General features: G+C 35.8%; 1 protein-coding gene across 4 annotated transcripts in view; it reads left to right on the forward strand.

Annotated features, from left to right (window-relative positions):
• The window catches only part of LOC145668396 (galactose-3-O-sulfotransferase 2-like), a 134,015-nt gene that overhangs the window by 19,304 nt on the left and 95,990 nt on the right, over positions 1-18,721 (forward strand). For 2 of the 4 annotated variants that reach the window (XM_081736187.1, XM_081736188.1), the window contains exon 1: positions 5,853-6,020. The exons of the other annotated variants lie outside the window; for them this stretch is intronic. The gene's annotated coding sequence lies outside the window, so the exon portion shown is untranslated. Of the gene's footprint in view, positions 1-5,852; positions 6,021-18,721 lie in introns of those variants that run through there. 4 annotated transcript variants of the gene reach the window in all.

Below are 18,721 nucleotides of genomic sequence, written 5' to 3' on the forward strand. Positions count from 1 at the left end.
GTGTTTGTCTTAGAGAAACATGTTTCAACAAGTTCGATCATGATGACCATAATCGAAAACATATCTCGTTACGATTTCAATGCATAAGATAATATCTTTCACATCAAGACTTGAGAAAGTCATGTTTCATTTTGTTTACACAGGTCTCTATATGGGACTGTATTTCAATTCTAAATTTCGTTAACGTAGTTTTTTCTGCTATGGGAATATATTATATTGCAATTTCTCGTCACGACTTAGCAGCAAATTCATTTGGCATAATCTGATCTTTAATTTCTCTACATAAGTGATTTTAATTACTTTTCATAACAGACATCATGTGAATATTCATATAACACATTTCACATTCTACAATATGATATGCTATGAGAAGCTACCGTTATTAGAATCCATTCGCAGGAGGTCTGGGGAGAAGTGTATAGGTATGTGTTTCGTTATGGGACTCATATATGGTTTCTTTTCTCATGTCTTTAAAAAAAATTTCTGAAATACAATATTTACCTTAGCAACTAAGTCAATTTCGTGAGAAGCTTTGATCATTTGAATATCACGTCTTCTACAGACACTTTGTGGGAATAGGGCTGAGCGGGGGAGGGGCTAAGCAGCACGATTTTGCATGGGTATGTGTTTCGTTCTGAGACTCATATAATGTGTCTAATTCCACGTATTAAAAAAATCATGACATATAATATAATATTTACCTTAGCAACTAAGACCAATTTCATACAATCTCCTGAGAAGCTTCGATCATTTGAATATCATGCTTTCAGCTCATATTCTCCAGACATCTCGTGGAAATAGGACCAAGGGGCTTAATCGCTTATGCTCTTTGAAGACAAAAAATTAATCAATCAATCAATTGGGAAGCTTCGATCATGATAACTGATAGGACTCTGATCCGTTCAACAGTATGAGCATCCAAGACTATGAAGGCCAAGAGCATCTAGCTATTCAATACATAACGAAAAGCAAAAATCAATCAATCAATTGGAAAACTTCGATCATGATAACTGATAGGACTATCAATTGGGGAGCTTCGATCATGATAACTTCTGTGCTATCCGTAAAAGGCTATGAACATAGCAACTAAAGGCTTGTCGAAACTTGCCTCCCAATTCCAGGTGCTATGAACATAGCAACTAAAGAGGAGTAGGGGGTAACGGGGATTCAAATAAACCAAAATTTTCCCACGCGCTTCTGTACTACCCGTAAAAGGCTATGAACATAGCAACTAAAGGCTTGTCGAAACTTGCCTACCAATTCCAGGAAAACAGGATCAAATTTCGCTGACTCAGCCGTGCCAAGTGGGGTACATCTACTGACGTCCAACGATTATGCTCGTTAGACTAAGGGAATGGATGATTAAGGCAAATGAATGATTGGTGGAACGGAATGTGAGAGGAAACGAAAATACCCCGAGAAAACCTACAGACACGATGCTGTCTACCACAAGCTTACTTGGCCGGAGATCGAAGCAGGGCCCCTCGTACCAGAAACAAGCGGTCTACCACTGAGTCACGGCGCCTCCCTATTTTCGGAAATCAAAATCTTTGAGTTTTACGTCCCACGGTTATGCCGGTTAGGCTAAAGGAGACGGTGATTATGAGAAATGAATGAAATGGTGGAATGAAGAAAGTGGGAGGAAACGGGAGAACCCCGAGGAAACCCACACTCACGGTGTTTGTCCACTACAAATTTCACTTGGCGGGAGCAGGGTTTGAACCCGTTACCCCACCAGATGTTCCCTATTTTCGGGTGTACCGGTTCAATACTAGTACACAGCCATCGTATTTTATAGTATTGGTCTCTTCCCAACAAAAAATTCTGGATATTTCAGTTGGTTTTACTGTATTATTGCATAACAACGACGGCAACATCAGATCGGTTTAATCTAACTTTGTAGCTTAATATCTGTAACGGTTGAAAGTTCAATTATTTTCTCAAATACTTTGAATTGTTGGTTAAGTGGAAGGATGATTCTTGTTGTTGTTGTTGTTGTTGTTAAAAGTAAGCAAATATTAACCAAGCTATCCTTTTTAATGTTATAGTCTACCTATCCTTTCACTGTGAAAGAAAAATTACTTCTCTGCAAGATAGTTTTGCATGCTGAATGACATTGAAGGTCTATTGACAAAAAAAGAAAGAAAGAGAAAAAAAAGGTATGTAAAAGATAAAACTTGTTATCAGCATTATAGTTCTGAGAGCAGGTGCTGGTTTTCTCCCAATTGAGAGCATTTTACGTAGTAACCTTGCGGCATCAGTGAATAAAGAGCACTTGGATTATCATCACCCGTGTTTCTAGGTAGAACAAATATTTAGGGAAAAATACAGAAAACACAGTAAGTCATTTCTTATCTATATGTACTTTTGACTTCGAGCGAGTATGCTAATCTATGCAGACAGTTTGTAATTTATTACTATATGAACAAAATATGTTGTTTTGCTTTTAATTACATCAGGAATTCTGTAATTACCAGGTGACATGGATATGTGAAAATGATCTTCTGAAAGAGAAATTGAAATCAAGAACTGTACATTATTTTGCTATTGATAAATTCAGTAATAATCTGCTCTTGCTTTTATATAGGCAGTTGTAGATTTTGGGGCATCTCTTGTTTATTAATTTAAGATTTGAAGTATATCTCGCGTATTACATTGTGGGCAATATTTTTTGTTCTCCTTCTTCTGTAGCGCATTAAAAATTTTGAGTTTGTGTAAATGAATTATGCTCGGACTCTGTGAATCAATCTCTGCATCCACGCGTACTAAATTTCACCCCTTAATGTTCAGTGATTCCTTAGGAGCATTAATAATTATAATAGTAAAAATCTATGTCCTTTCCAGTCAGATGGGACGGAACCTACTGTTCACAATCAGATCCGAACCATTATTCTAGGTTTATATTAGAATCTTAGTACTCTCATCGGTCAACGAAACCGAGATCACAATATGCAGAGCGTTAGCCACTTGACTACAAAGAGATATCACCTTATTAAGAGTGTAGATTGATTTGTAGTAGCAATGTCACGTATATGCAATTTGAACAATGTTTCCAGCTGGGTATTTGTATGAAAATGAGTTCCTTCAGTTAAAAAGGTTACCCTGTTATAAGTAGTATGTGTGTATTGAAGAAGTAACAATTTCTTCCAGCAAAATAAAAACGTCAATTATTGGCAGGTGGATTGATTTGAGGTTCAGCACCCCATTCAACACGGAGACTATATGAGACGTGGACTTACAGCTTAACGTGGGATTCGATCCATAGGAGTGGCTCCGCGTAACGTAGTTGCTAACCCTCAGTGTGAGCAGTCCTGGCTTCGGTTCCCGAAGAGTACACTCGGTCGGAAAGGTGTAAAAGATTTTTCATGCAGCTATCCCAAGTGAGATTTTTTTTCAAGAATTGCTTTATTCATAGCGGACTAATGCCGGTATGATACCTAAATAAAAGATTCCAGACCTCTTGCTTATCCACTTCTCCGGGTAATGTGATCATCGGGGGATGTCTTTCCTTATATGTGACGAACTTAAAAGGCCATAAGTGCCGGTAATGCCCAGAAATGTAATTCCTAATACTAATCCGAACTATGTACGAGCTTCCATCGAGAACTGAACCCAGGCCTCCCTCACGGAAGGCGCGTAAGCTATTACATTCTATTATTACATTATTATCATATAGCCATGAGAGAGTTCTGTTAATTATTATTGACAGCAAATGGCATACTTCTACCGCCAGAAAAGTTACTTCTCTAAAACTGCACATGAGAATTAACCTTCAAGTATACCATATTGTTCAGCTCGAATTTAAGACTTAATGATAATTTTAGGCTGTATCACGTCAGCCACTATCGTCTTGCAAGTATTATAATAAAGAGTTTAATGATAGTATGTTTCGTGTCAGTTTCATCTTTCAATAAGTACCATGGTCCTCGTTCAGTATCAATTTTTAGGTTTTCAAATTATTAATTCTTTCCTCAGAAACTACTCCTGAGCTTTTACAACAACAGATATAATTTTGTTCAGCTCAAAAAGAGCCATCGATTGGTGTATGTCTCATTTTAAACAAAATTCTTTCAGTTAAATACTAATATTTTGGTCTAGGAATTAATTCGTGTGGTTTTTAATCAAAAATTGAAGCTTTATTTCAAAAATAAAAAAAAATGAATACGTTAACAAAAAATATTGTCCATCGCTAGCCACTACTTTCTCCCATCTTTCAGGCAATTTACGGATTCCGTGTCGAAAGAATTCCTCATCTTTAGAAGCAATCCAATCAGAGATCCATTTTTCGATATTTTCTGAAGAAGTGAACCTCTGTCCAATCAAATCACTATTCATGCAATCGAACAAGTAGTAATCAGACGGAGCAATGTCTGGTGAATACGGCGGGTGGGGTAACACTGCCCATCCGACATTTTCCAAATAGGTTTTGACCGGTTTTGCGACATGTGGTCAAGCGTTATCATGTTGAAAAATAAGTTTATTACGTTTGTTATTTCATTCTGGTCGTTTTCGGGCCAGAGCTTGATTCAAACGCATTAATTGTTGTCGATAACGTTGTCCATCAATAGTTTCAGCAGGTTTCAGAAGTTCATAGTACACCACACCTTTCATATCCCACCATATACACAGCATAGCCTTTGCACAGTGAATATCTCGTTTCGGTTGTGATGGACCTGGTTCACCTGGCTTCACCACCGCCATTTTTCGTTTAGGATTCTCGTAATGAATCCACTTCTCATCACCAGTAACAATTCGATGCAAAAATCCCTTTCTTTTCTGTCTTTGAAGCAGCAATTTGCAAACGGTTTTTCTTCTTTGAACGTCTCTTTCTTTCAATCCACTCCTGATACGTTCGCTCAGCTGGAGCATGGTCACCATACACTTCCACCAAAATACGACGACTTTCGGTAGCACTTTTCTTCATGTTAAAATAATGAAGAAGAACTCCCCGCAAAAACATTATATCAGGCACAAAATGCGCCATTTTCAGTTGAATAAAAATATTGTTGTTTCCGCTTTAACCAGCTGACATATACTAAACAAGATGCGCAATGACAGTAGTTTTCAACGCATGTTTGGATCAACGAAACTATGGGACAATAAGCTAGTTACACCATCTCTTGTAAAAACGCACGAACTACTTCCTAGATCAAAATAACATTATAGGATTTTATGATTTATAAACACGATGTACAGTCATGTCGAAAATTATTGTCGCATGTTTATAAATGTGTTGTTGTAGGAATATAATTTGATAACAAATTAGCCCGCTATCTCTTATAATGTTATTATGTGTATAATCGGCAAAGACATGTATGTGGCAAATTTCATGTCAAAAGAGCAGTAAATAAGAACAATAAAACGAAAATAAAACTTTCTTGTCCATTTAACAACATTTTGTTTTACTCATCCTAATTTTCGTATTTATAATTCTTTTCCTATGAAATTTACCACAAATATATATTTCGCGATTATGCACATAGTATCAGTATTAAAAGTACCCTGCAAAATCATTATGAAATTATATTCTTACAAGAAGACAGTTATAGATATGCGACAATCATTTTGGACGTGAGTGTACCTTGAGATAACTGTACACGATACAGAGAATTGAGAATGCGATTACTTTACAATATATGTTGTAACACGGGCAAACATTGTATACGCAGAAATCTCGCTATTTCTATATACTAAATTTGCCTTTAGAAATGAATTGGATGTAAACAGAGAAAACCACCAGTAGATGTATAAGTTTCCCTTAACAACTAAATCTCTCACATCCGCTTTACGATATCGTCGGCAAATACCATTCGAGAGGGCGAAGTGTGCTACTCTCAATTAAGTTATGAGACTGACAGTTGTGAGGAAACGTGTCTCTTCATTGTGTATAAATGTGGGCCTCTCTATTAGTGTCATTGTTTTAAAATCCAATCTTCAGACAGTTGAAGCGTTACGGTTTCATTGAAAATACGTATATAACAGCAGTAAAATGAAAGCAGAAGGGACGCTAATTATTTCTGGTAAGTTATTGTATATAGGTTGTAGTTCGTTACTTGTTTCTCATAGCATTTTTCCAAGTTTAATAGTTTGATCAGACTAAACTCTCTATTTGTATAGCCCCCCAAAAGACTATAACCGTTTAAATATCTTTTAATTGGAGATGGGGTAGTACGTTTAGCTGTAGGGTACTCATCTCTAGTGTGAAAAGTCTCTGGTTCTATCCCAGTCCAAGCGAGTTTGTAATGGACAACACCGTTTCCATGACTTCTCTTGGGATTCTTCCGTATTCTATCACATTTTCATTCTAACAACCCTATCACAATGATTCTCTTTCATTAATAGTCCGTCTCCTGTAGCCGTGGGATGTTCATTTTATTCATTTTAGTTGAGTAATATTGTGATCAGCACATCAACTCTTACCTATAGAAAAAAAAAATCCATACATTGATTCCTAACTTATGATCTATAGGCTAAAGCAGGCTTTCTTAACCTATATCAAATCACAATCCCCTTTTATCATATCCTCGTGCCAGCGACCTCCAAGTAACTTCCGATTTGTAATAAGCTTTTTTTTATTATTATTATTGGTCTAGCTGATTGCTTGTGAAGCCTACTGAAATCACACCAGTCACAGGGTTCACAGTAACCTGAATTCTGCTTGAAAATGCAGATTTAGTTGTATAGGGTCGTTCGGGTTGTAGTGGATCGATTTCAAGAAATTTGAGTGTAGAGTTCTAAATTATGTATTTGAAACCTAATGTCAATTTCGTGAATGTTGATGCTTCGAGTACAAAATATAAATGTATATACTCTCATACATATGTAATACATTTAAAAAAAAACTGAAATATAATGGATTACACGCTTCACCTAGTGTAGGTGTGAAATGAGTCGGTACATGGGGTGAAGTGGGTAGTTGGTCGAAAAACAACTCTCTTTTCTCACACATTTTATATATAGTTTACTATAGTAATACGCAACTTGACCAACTATGCACAGGATAAATTAAAAAAATATTACAATAATATTACGCTAAATGTACGTAATTGCAAACTCAAATTCGTGTTGTCAAAATGCACTCTTGATAACATTTTCGACAAAAGATATGTAACTTTTAGTTAACTCAAAATCTTTAACACATAAACTGCAACTCTTTGTAACTTAATACCGTAACTCTTGGCAACAACACACAAACTCTTGGCAACTCTGAGTAAGAACATAAAAACCGCAACTTATTAGTAGCATCTATACAGTATTCATGATACCAACGCAAGCTTCTTTTATTATTATTATTATTGGTCTAGCTGATTGCTTGTGAAGCCCTGTACAGTATCTAGTTGACTGTACAGTATCTAGTTGAGAAATTTGCTTGTCGTGGCTCTGGCAAATGACCTTCTACAAAACATGCACATATTTTATGCTTTCAGAGTATATTTGAAACGTGATTCTTGTTAGAGACATGATTCTTCCAATCTCGTAACATGATCGGAAGAAGTTAATATTTCAGACCTCTGCCTAGGTTGGTTCATTTATCTTCTAAGAGTGTGTTTCGGCGAGGCGAAGGTAGGATCTGCCGAATTCTATCCATTTCTGGTTCCTGACATTTCTGTTCAGAATCATGCGGCGTTTCATGTTCAGGTGCATATGAAGATTGACTAGCAAATTTGTCATCTTTTATGACCAGTCTGTTTAGCGGGTGTTTTCCAGTGACTGAAGTCAGCGACCATTTGCCACTGTAGCAGCTTTTCCATACACTTGACTGAATAAGTCGCCGAACTGTACTACCGTTATTGTTTTGCTCGGATGCGCAAAGATCTATTGATTGTAAGTTCGCTTGAATAATACACTTAGACGTCGAAAAAAGGACTTATCTACAGGTTGTAATGCATGAGTTGTGTGACTCGGTAAGCAGACGGCTATTATGTTATGTTGAATGTAGTACTCAATCATCACCAAGTATGTCGTGCCTCCTGCGGCAGAGTTCATCAGAAGTAGACAAAGTCCTTGTGACTTCAGATTTTGCAAAGAGTTTCAACCACTCAAATAATGCAATTTCATTGATACATTAGAATCAGTTATGAACTCTTGAGAGCTTGGTGGAAAGCCATCTAAAAATTTAACTTTTGTTTCCCTTTGAAAATCACAAAGGGTGGGAGAGACGTTCCAGTTGCGTTGCAACAGGCAATTATTGTCATATTTTCAGACCTTTTATCTCCACGTTGCGGAGACCACGTCACTTATTCTCTAGTGGCCAACACCGCTCTCGCAGACTCGTTACTAAAACGCAAACCGGTTTCACCGACGTTAAAAACTCTTTCACCTTTATGCTGTAAATTATTTTTTCTTTATTATTTATTTATTTTGAAAATATCATAAAATTCTTGCACATTTTCTCAAATTAAAATAGATATCGTAGTAAATGAAATACCAACAGATATCCGAATATAAGGTCCCAGATGACGACACAGAAAACTATGAAAACAATTAAATCTTGTTCCACAAGTTCTCTGTTAAATGGATGCTCCATTCTCAGCCAATTCGCATAACGAAATGCCGGTCGACAAATATATTGTGGTGTCTGAGGATAATACATCTTGGTAAAAATTTACAGCCAATATTTGAGGCATTTCCGTATTCATCACTTAATAAAAATTGACTACTAATGTCTACATTTGCTTGTCCCTATCTGCGTAATGTCTCATATGAAACAGTAAACACTGTGTTCATACTATTAACTACTTCCCCAGTTGTACGTCCGTTTCATCTAAATTAAGGGTAAAATATTTTAATTAGATATGTAATGCATTATTATTGTTCGGATGGTTTTACTTACAACCAGATTTGGTCAACAGAGTCAGTTGAGAATTTGAACTTTGGTTTCGGGCACTGACTTACGTGTCCCTGCTCATTTAGTATAGTAAGACATGTCCAGACATTTTAACGCAATACGAAAATTATGACATACTGTGTTGTGCAAAAGTTTGACAGCTGTCGTAAGCTGCCTCAATTATAAGACTGATCATCACCCATTGCAATGAATGAATAAATAAATAAATACAAAAAATCGTTCCTATATTTCTCTAAATTTTAAGTAATTTCAATTGAATCTGCATTATCGTCTCCAAAATATATAGAAAGGACTTGAGGAAGCAATGAACTTATGTAAGCAGCTTATCATTTACACATACAATATAAATTGTCACCAACATGAATAAAACGGAACTATACCCATTTCACCCCACATTACGTGACCCGCTTCACCCCATATTGCGTACATTTTGTTTTCTTTAAAAAATGATTCGGTTATAAAGTGACTGCAAACTAAATATCTAATATACTGATATCCTGTCTGCCTATACTGTAAAATATCAAAAGCAAAACTGCATAAGAAACGTAGTGTATACTTAGTTTGACAGACTCAAAAGTTAGAGAAGCAAGAAAAAAAGAAGTGGGGCTTACCCACCTTTAAACAAAAGACATAAAATGGGGGCTTGGAGGCTTTCTATTTAGTTCAATGTCCATCTTACTTCTTCAATTAGTAGATCTAGAGCATTTGCTTTAACAACACTACTGATTTCTACACAACATTGTTTTATAACGTTGCCATCTCGACGTAACCTTAAGATGACCTACTTCACCCCACGGCTCGCTTCACCCTTAGCGACTATGTATTTTTCTTGTATTTCAATCAATATATATGCAGTTTCATTTCCCTTTTGTTCTAATTCCTTTTAACGATTTTTCATTTTTTAAGATTTTGATATTCTTTGCTGTATTTGACAAGAAGCATGGAAATAAAAATATGTCTATCAAATTAAGAAATTCAAAATAATCTTTAACATATGTACTGCATAGATCCTAAATACATCTGTCACCACCTTTCATGACCTTAGGAGTCCTGAACCGTAAGTTGAGAAACTCCGAACTAAAATAAATGAGTGGTTAATGAAAGTATATATTATGTATAATAATTAATAGAATGGGAATGTGGGAAGAAACAGGAGAACTCAAAGCGAAAACATGAGCAACAACAATAAACTCACATGACCTGGAATCGAACCAGGGAACACATCGTATCAGAAGTAAGCGCTCAACTACTAAGCCACTGTGCCCGTCTTTTCATCGTTATTTCTGGATTTCTATAAAGGAGTTTTTGCCTCGCAATTCACATAGATTCGTCACTTGCCTTAATCATCCGTCTCCCTTTGCCAGAGGACAATTCTGGGAAAATTGTTTGTAGTAATTGCTTCACGATGATGAGTCAAGACCGGCAATTTTTGTATCCCGTCGGAACTATGTCCTGTTCTAAGAGCACCAAGAGCATGCACGCTAACAATACGGTTAAATTGGATTTGCTAAATACAGTGTTCGAGGTGGAGAAAAAACAGAAGCTGTATGTTTTATTACGATTTTGACTCGACATACCGACTACCTAAATGTTGAAATACAGTGAGGATATGTTGCCTAAAAGATTACACTTCCATTTACATAATGATTCAAAACCATGAGAGAGCTTCTCCGTAGAGGCTTTGCCGCCCGCTCTCAACACTTGGAGAATTCTTTTAAAAAATATATCCCCTTACATTGTATTATAGATAATTACCTAGGAATACACGAAAATGCTCAAAAACCGAGTTTTTATGTTAACAATTTTTAAACAATTTCCTGCAGAAGAATTTCCGAAACCCCTACTCAACTGAGGGGTATTCCAGATCTCTGGAAGGTCTACCCCCATAGCAGACAACTTCTAAATCTGCCCATGCTCAAAACATGACATTTATATATATATATATATATATATATATATATATATATATATATATATATATATATATATATATATATATTAAGAGAAGAAGACAAACATACATAATAAAGAAACAATTGAATATGACACAACAAAATATAAAACAATTTAAACTAGGTGAACTTCTTTGGACACATCGGGCCTTATGCAGAGTCGTTCTGACGCATGATTAGTGCCATACTAAAGAGTTTCATTAACATGTGATTGTTGCAGTAGTCAGACTTTTAGTATGACACTAATCATATGTCAAAACAACTCTGCATAAGGCCCATCATTTTTAGAATAAAAGTTAGGAAAAAGATAACAAAAATGTCGGCGTTGGCATCTTAGAAATTATTTCTACATAAGAAATAACATATTTTTACATGCGAAGCTATTCTCAATTATTGTGTATAAAAATGGATCCATTAAATGTATATTAGCATTCATTTTCCAGTGACGGTATGTATTGATCACTGAAAAAACAGAGGCGTCATGTCTTCATTGCTGAAAAACCAGAGATGGTATGGCATACCACCGCATACCGTCTCACTTCGACCACTGTCTAAATGAACTCAATTTAATAGAAACTATAACAGATGTATTACATTCTCAGCTATGACTACCGCGAAGCCAACGACCGTGACTTGTAAGAAATGAAGAAAGCATTGAATTTGATGCTCAGAGTTGTCAGTTGTGTACGTAGCCCGAAGAAGTCTACCAGAAGGCGTGCACGTGACCTGAGAATGACATCTACCTCTTTAAGGAAGATGTTAAAGGATTTGAAGATGAAACATTTCAAGCCATAGCTTCTGCAAATGCTATACGAATGTTATCTGGACCGATGTATTGAGTTGTGTGAGTGGCTTCCTATTCAGAATTATGCTGACAGAGACTTCTGGAAACGAATTCTGTGGACAGATGAGACCTCATTCAAGATGAACGGGTCCCGTGAACAAAATTGTGTTTATTGAAATGCTACAATCCACAAGACATTGTGACAGAAGAGATAAATGTCTCTAGTGTCATTGTTTGGGGTTGTATTTGGAGTGGTAGTGTCAAATGATCATGTTTTTTGAAGGATCAGTTACTAATGACACATACCTTCAGATGTTGTAGGAAGTTGCCATTCTAGAACTTGAAAATAACCCACATTTAGTTGACGTGGAAACATGATGGAGCACTGCCTCACTTTGGTGTTGCTATGAGGGATATCTTGAATTAACATTTCGATGAATGGATTGGTCGTCGTGGTACGGCAGATCGACCATCCCGTTCAGGTGACCTTAGACCATGGAACTTCTCCATGGGGAGTATTAACAAAGACGAGGTGTTTTCCGAGCAACCTCAGGAATTGGATCACTTGAAACAACTAACTGAACAATGATTGAGAGATTGGATGCCAGTCCTCGACTGTGTCATGATACTTGCAAACCAATGTTGAAGATACTGTATATATTTCGTGCATTAAACATGATGGTAGACAGTTTGAACAGTTGTAAGTACAATAAAGATTGTCAAATCACCTAGCTTTTTATTATTATTATTATTTCTTCACATTGGGGAAAGCGCCTTTATGGCCACCTTACATAATAGCATTTTATCTATTCGCATGCCTGGGACACTCGATATAAATGATGTTTATGTTTGACTTATTTTCTCAGGATTTTGCCAAATATGATGAAAATCTTAACGAATTATCTTATTAGTACACAATGTCAGATGTTTAAACTTGATAAGAATTGTTTATGAGATACTTTATGATCAATTTTTAGTTGGTGAATCAATATATCAATGTTGATGTTGTTACGCAACATATTTATACTACTCGATATGAAAAACATGTGTTATATATATATGATATGGAAGCTCAAGTGGTACGTGGGGAAATTAATAACATTTAAGCAGATGCGGATCTTGGCTAATATTTAGGTGAAAATATTTTGTTTAAACAAAAATTCCTGATATATCATATTAGAACGAAAATTCTATAATGTATTACATAAATATTCACTTGTGTATACATCGATTCCTTCGATAAAAGACATAGTGGCAAAAGAAGTTGTCAATCATTTACCAAATAAGTAGTTGCGTCGCATTATGCAGTTCACAAGAACACATCAACTACCAAATATTGTATGTTGTTTATTACTCCTTAAGATATTTAATAATATTTAGAGTATTATATTATCGTATCGTTTCTTTCTTTTACTTTCTTTCCTGTAACATTACAGTCACCAGAAGTTTTCTTTAAATTTTACGTATATTCTCCGCTTGCTTTCCCCTTGCGTATATGCATCTCAGCACCACACTACATTCACAACAGAGCTGCGAACGTGATGGGATATTCTGTGTGTAATACTGAAGGGAAGTAAAGGCTGTAGAGCTGATGAACTGCGGTCTCCCTAAGTTCTAAAGAGAACTTGAATGTGCAGTGTTGACAGCTGTTGTTGACTAATTTCTAGTAACATGACACTTTAAACAGAGTCAAAGAATAAAGTTCCGCAATCGAAAATAAAAGAAATAGTAGTATATAAATTATTCTCCCAATTAGTTATCTGCATTTCATTTTGTCTCAATTTCTTATAATAAAATCAAACTAATGGACAAACAAAATGATGACTTTCCGAGATCGTACCGAGGGGGATGGAAGGTTAGAATTCTTCCCCAGAGATTCTTACGGTTAGATTAACGCATAAAAAAAATTCATTTCAATTTATTTTCAAGTTTTTCATTCTTTATTTTATTTTCATACGTATAATCTCCCATTTTTCTTTCGGATGCTGTTTTTCTGCAAAATAAACTGAATATTAACCCTTTCCGGATTGTGGGTTTTTGGGCTATTTTTTAGACTTTCAGTCAAGCAGCTACTGCATCGTCACTATTTATCCTAGGATCATGGTTCATACCTCATTCTCTTCAGAATAGAGCTGGCTTTCAAATGGTACCACTTGCATGCTCATACCATATACCAGAAGCGGGAAAAATTATGTCAAAGGGAAAATTTCGGAGGGAATTTTTTTCTCGCACTTTGGCCCCCCTGAAGCGGCCCTGTGTGAACGTAGTCATCTAAAAAATCTGATAAATAGTACTTGGTATACTGAATGTGTGTGCCAAATTTCAAGTTTCTATCTTGAATACTAAGGGCGGGAGAAATTTTATGAAGAATTCTCACAATGCCCCAAATTACCACAAAACACTATGATCTCAGGGAGAAAATTTCCTGAGACATCTCTATTTACCCTAGGACTATAATCCGCCAATCATTCTCTTCAGAATAGAACTGCCTTTGAGGCGGTACCATTCACATGTCTCCATCATGTATCTAAGGCGGGAAATTCATGGAAAAAAGGGATTTTTTGTCTAAATATCCCTTTTTCCCAACTTTTAGCCCCTCTGGACCCCCTGTTTTAACGCATAAATCCGGAAAAAATCTGTTAAATACTACTCGGTGGACTGAATGTTTGTGCACAATTTCAATCTTCTAGGTGCAAAAATAAGCCCGCCATAAAATATATATACCGACATTGCCCCATATTCCCCTATACATAAGTATATTTTGATAAAAATTCCCTGACACATCCCTAATTACCCTAGGGTCATGTTTCGCACATCATTCTCTTCAGAATAAAACTGGCTTTCAGACGGTATGACTCACGTGTCTCCATCTTGTATGTAAGGCGGGAAAATCCCGAAGAAAGGGATTTTTTGGTTTAAATGTCCCGTTTTTCAACTTTTAGCCCCTCTGGACCCCCCTGTTTTAACGCAGAGATCTGAAAAAAATCTGATAAATACTACTAGGTAGGCTGAATGTTTATGCACAATTTCAATCTTCTAGATACAAAAGTAAGCCCGCCAAAAAATATATATACCGACAATGTACCATATTCCCGTATACAGAGGGATTGTTTTCAAAAATTCTCTGAGACATCCCTAATTATCCTAGGGTCATGTTTTGCACATCATTCTCTTCAGAATAAAATTGCCTTTAAGACGGTATGACTCACGTGTCTCCATCATGTATCTAAGGCGGGAAAATCCCGAAGAAAGGGATTTTGGGGGTAAAAATATCCCTTTTTTCAATTCTTTGACCCTCTGGTCCCCCCTTGTTTTAACTCACAAATCTGAAAAAAAAATCTGGTAAATACTACTCGGTGGACTGAATGTTTGTGCAAAATTTCAATCTTCTACGTGCAAAAATAAGCGCGCCAAAAAATATTGAACATAGGCTTAATAAATGAGAAAATATATTTTAGATTTATGACGTCATCACCTCCTATGTCTGGACGAAGGAAGGTGTGAAACCATACGTAATGTCTTCTACAATGCCTCTGGACTTGAAAAACAAACAAAAAAAACCGGACGAAAAAGCTCAAATAGGAGAGTTATAACGTAATATACCATGAAAAACGCGTATGGTACAAGTTGTACCATAAAATCCCCAAAGGGTTAATAAGAAAAGTGAATGGTTTATAAAAACATAGAACTTTGTAACATTGCCACGATGGTAATATTTTACCTTCTGTATTGTAAAAACCTGAAGAAAATTTTGGAACTGATTTTCATATTTCAACATTCTTCTTTAACATATGCGAAATTAAAAAAGACGAGTATTCTTATTGCAGTAATGTACGTTCAGCTACCTGTAACACTTCTGAAAAAAAAGGAGCGACTTTTTTCTTCATGTGTGTGTGTGTGTGTGTGTGTGTGTGTGTCACTTATACTTGAAAATTGAACTTGTTGCGCTGACACATTATTCTCTCAACGCATTTCAAAGTGGCAAAAATGAAAACGTGTTGCCTAGTGGTATTGGTTTATAAATATGTTTGCTATTCTTTTCCATATATTCTATTTATTTATTTATTTATTTATTTAACAATCTAACTCCAACAGGGACAATCATCCCCAATTATAGGAGCTTTTACTACAGTTGATTTACAACTTTAACTTATACTTCAGCAAAAAGAAAAATACAGATAATATTCACATAAAGAATTTTACAAGAGAATATGAAAAAATAATATTCATAAATATATAAATACATGTATTGCAAGAATTTTTGATGGAAATGCGGTAGACCGTTTTGAAAAATAAAGATTATACCCTCCCTTATACCTGCACTATATCCCTGAATTAAAGTACATGTATGTTAAACTATAAAAGATATTAGGTGGGTATACGCTGTATACTCCCGTATACCCTGTTGATAGTTTTTTAGTGTAAGTTCTTCTAAAACCTCTTTCAATACTAGCGTGTTCAAGTTCTGTTTGACGCGGAAGAATTTTTCGGAATATTTCTTGTAGCAAAAATCTTAGCCTAGAGAATTCTGTTGAGCGATTGCAAAACTACTGTATATCATTTAGTGCATTGACGGTTTATAAAAGTGTAGAAAGAGGTTAGGACATAATCAACCAAAATTAACTATCATCAGGACAGGAGGTGAACATTAAACTGTGTCGAAATCTCAAAGTTGACTTAAAGCAATAAATGACTGATAAGATTATGAAATGAAAATATCATTGTTTTGCTTTTCTTGTCTGTTATTTGAAGATTAACAGTGAACTTGAATTGTGTAATTACATAGGCACATCTTATTCATAAAGTAAAGAAACATGATAAATGTAAGAAGCATATTAACACTATACTGAATTTGACTAGAGTGAGGACCAGGGGCGCTCCTCCACGGGGAATCCACTGGGCCTGGATTCCTCCTCAAAACTTCATGACTCGACATATATTTGTACACTGTCATAATAAAACTGTAATTGTTTAGTAGAGAAGTGATCGATGTACTCTAAAGACGTGATCTTTCTTTTCTTATAAAAACAATCTAATTCTATTTTTTTCTGAGAATATACTAAGTGTCAGTAATAGTACATCCGAGAAATGATAAATAATAGTACATAGTAATAGCAATATTGCATAGACATAATGCCTTAGTATTGGACCCATCCCAAAATTTTATATAGTGTTGGAAATTTTATTGATTCATGCCTGATAAGCAAGCCAATTGTTCTATCACAATTCGTTCGAATTATCACATAAGGGCTAATAATAATAATCTTGTAGATAAAAGTCATATTCGCTCACTTTTGATTGATTGCATCAAATTTTGGGTGTATTTAAACATACTGATGTCACCATTATGTGTTCGAAGATTCAGGTAACTCCGGTGTTTTTTGTGGTTCCATTGACTTCATAAAGCATCCTACCCTCCTTATTTTTCTAGTGATTAGTTTACTTTTGGTTAACACGACCCATGTTCAATTCCCAGGAAAACACCAAACACACTATAGAAATCTCACTTCTAAACTGTAAATATCGTCGAAAATATAGCCTAACCTCTGACAGAGATGATAAATACGAAATAAGTAGTCATGAAGTGTCTCTGTAAGTCATAATAATTTGGTACTTTGCACGTTGTGTGTACACTGTTAACAGTTTGAAAACAGCATACCTGGTAATTCAAGTATACGAGACATCTAATCCATATGCTATTAGTGTATTGTTGTGAAATTGACAGTGAATCCGTGGAAAGACATTGGGATATATGAACCTTCCAACATACAAAACTCATGAAAATCATAGTAAATATTCCGATTTCCACTTCAGAAACTGAAAGTCGTTTTATCATATTAAAGAATTTGAAAGCATTCAAAGAAATCCCGTAACTCATAATCGTCTAAATGCATTAGGTATAGTATCAACACGGAGAAAGTCGTGAAAACTAGACTTCAAAAGATTTACTGACAAGTTGGCTGCCCCGAAGGATAGCAGAATTGAAAAAATGAAAATGAAATCTTTGAGTTTTACGTCCCACGGTTATGCTGGTTAGGCTAAAGGAGACGGTGATGATGAGTAATGAATGAAATGGTGGAATGAAGAAAGTGGGAGGAAACGGGAGAACCCCGAGAAAACACACGCACACGGTGTTTGTCCACCACAAAGTTCACTTGGCGGGGCTGGGATCGAGCCCGGGACCCCAAGCACCAGAGGTGAACGCTCTACCACTGAGCCACCACGGCCCCCAATAGCAGAATTGAGTTTATATACAAATAAAATGGAGCATTTCGTATGAGTACTTTCTATTATGCATTAGCAGAATGTTTGTTCTTCGCACGGGAAGAACACTAAAATAGGGGCTGAATTTGGATTTAAACGGCATCAGAAGTGTTACTGTTCATTTCAACGATCCCGAAAACTAAGGTTTCAATTCTAATATCGGTCATTTTCGATCATTTATATATATATTTCTTCCTCTCCCTCCCTTAAGTTGCGTTATAGAAAGTGAAATGATAAAAGCCGTCCCAGGTCCGAAGTTCATCTATGTTGAAAATTTGATTTAGATCGGTCGGGTGGTTCAAGAGTTATGAAGTCACAAACATAGTCACTTTCGTTTGTATAGATAAGTATACATGGTTAGTTTCACTGATTTTATCGTTGTGCTTATTTAGAATACAGAAAGGATTCTATAATTAGAACTTTTAATGTCTGTGAACTACCTAAAACTTATGTCACGAGACGCCACTGCAAATCACTACTCAACTACAATATGGTTACGTCAACAAGGCGTTGATAAAGTCGTTATCGTTATGTTGATAAGGGTTCCTAAATGTTTTTGTGAAATGTAAGTAGCAGGCAAAGAGTTTTGTGTTTTCTTTTTTGACTTGATTACAATTTTGATTATTTATTTATTAGTTGGTTTGTAACGTAAGATTTAGTGCTCTGTATTATGCTGTCGTGTTTACCGTCGTATGTACCGTAAGCAATCTCAAGCAATTGGGTCCATATATCTTGTAGTACCGAGATTTTGTGACGGTCATTAAAGTCTGCTGGATCCCAGAATGCCGACAACACATTTCTAGTGCAGACGTTATGGATCTCTATATATTTGATTGCATTTATGATTCATTTGCGTCTGTCATTCCTGGTATT

The sequence above is a fragment of the Thermobia domestica genome, chromosome 13 (assembly GCF_964235325.1).
Source record: "Thermobia domestica chromosome 13, izTheDome1.hap1.1, whole genome shotgun sequence".
NCBI lineage: Eukaryota > Metazoa > Arthropoda > Insecta > Zygentoma > Lepismatidae > Thermobia > Thermobia domestica.